The sequence below is a fragment of the Apium graveolens genome, chromosome 9 (genome assembly GCF_009905375.1).
Source record: "Apium graveolens cultivar Ventura chromosome 9, ASM990537v1, whole genome shotgun sequence".
In the NCBI taxonomy this organism is placed as follows: Eukaryota; Viridiplantae; Streptophyta; class Magnoliopsida; order Apiales; family Apiaceae; genus Apium; species Apium graveolens.
The window spans coordinates 117,238,836-117,240,558 of NC_133655.1; the positions used below are offsets into that span (position 1 = coordinate 117,238,836).

At 41.6% G+C, this 1,723-nt stretch overlaps 1 non-coding gene across 1 annotated transcript; it reads left to right on the forward strand.

The window, feature by feature from the left end:
* The first annotated feature begins 1,024 nt into the window (after positions 1-1,024).
* On the forward strand, positions 1,025-1,131 carry LOC141688440 (small nucleolar RNA R71). Its single transcript, XR_012561882.1, has one exon. It is a non-coding gene; the product is annotated as a small nucleolar RNA R71 (small nucleolar RNA).
* Positions 1,132-1,723: the final 592 nt, after the last annotated feature.

The following is a 1,723-nucleotide window of genomic DNA, read 5'->3' on the forward strand; positions in this document are numbered from 1 at the left end:
CAAGAGCCTCAGCGAAAGGTATGTTAATATGAAGTTTCTTGAATACCTCCAGAAACTTCTCAAATTGCTTATCCAGCTTTTTCTTGTGCAGCCGCTTAGGAAAAGTTGGTGGAGGATAGATCTGTTTCTCCCCTGTATTACACTCAGGAGGAGTGTGCTCAACATTAGTCTTCCTTGGTTCCACTTCTGCTTCCTACTTCTCTACTTCTTCTTCAGCCCCAGCTTCTTCATTCGAAACTTGAGTTTGTTCGGGATTCACAACCTTCTCAAACCTCAAATTGATTGCCTTCACCTACTCCTTAGCTTCCCTCTTTCCTGGTACTTCAGTATCACTAGGTAGTGTACCAGGTTGATGATTTAGCAAGGCATTGGCAATTTTTTCAATTTGATTTTCCAAGGTCTTGATAGAAACAGCTTGGCTTTTGCACATAAGCTTCAAATCCTCTAATTCAGATTTTTCATTAGCTTGTTTCAACTGAAGTTGTTGTCTTGGTGTATATTGCGGTTGCTGAAAACCAGGGGGGTTGTACTGCTTTGTTGGGTACTGATGATAAGGCTGTTGAACCGTATTCTGAGCGTTGCTCCAGCTGAAATTAGGATGATTGCGGTTGTTAGGATGATAGGTGGCTGGCACAGGTTGTTGCGATCGCTGAAAGTTGCTCACGATATGAGCTGATTCACTAGAAACATCAAACTGATTAGTCTCATGGGCACCAACACAAAGCTCACAGATACTAGTGATTTGATTAACTCTATAATTAGCCAAATTGTCCAACTCATCGTCAAAGCCTTAAGTTGGGAAACTATAGCAGTTGCTGTATCCAACTCCAGAATTCCCGCTACTTTTCCCTGAGTCAGTCTCTGGGAAGGATTCTGGTATTCATTAGCAGCCATCTGTTCAATCAATTCATAAGCTTCATTGTAGCTTTTAGCCCACAAGGCTCCTCCTGATGCTGCATCAAGCATGGGTTTCGAAGTAGCACCCAATCCATTATAGAAACATTTTATAATCATCCAATCAGGCATGCCATGGTGTGGGCACTTCCTTAGCATCTCCTTATATCGATCTCAAGCCTCACACAGAGATTCTCCAGCTTGCTGAGCAAACTGAGTAAGAGCATTCCTGATTGCAGCAGTCTTCGCCATAGGGAAGAATTTAGTGAGAAACTTTTGAGCAAGATCTTCCCAAGTAGTGATAGACCCTGGTGGTAGAGAATGTAACTAGCACTTAGCTTTATCTCTCAGAGAGAATAGGAATAGTCGCATCTTAATAGCTTCTTCAGTCACACCATTGAACTTGAAAGTGTTGTAGTTCTCGATAAAATCCCTGATGTGAATGTTGGAGTCTTCTGTAGGAGAACCCCCAACCTGAACTGAGTTATGTATCATCTGAATCGTTTTTGACTTGATCTCAAAAGTGTTAGCTGAGATGGCTGGTCTAACGATGCTTGACTGAATATCATTGATCTTAGGCTGAGAATAGTCTATCAAAGCCTTAGGAATTTCTGCTTGATCTCTCATCACTACTAAAACTTGTTCCTCGACTTTCCTTTCTTCTTCTACCTTCTCTTCGTCATCAATAACTTCCCTTCGAACCACTACAGCTTCTTCCTCATCTTGATCCAGATTTCTCTTACAAGATCGAGAACGCGTATGCATACACGCTCGCTAGAGTACCTAAAATAAGACAAGGAAACACTTAAATAACAATGTCTGAGTCAAT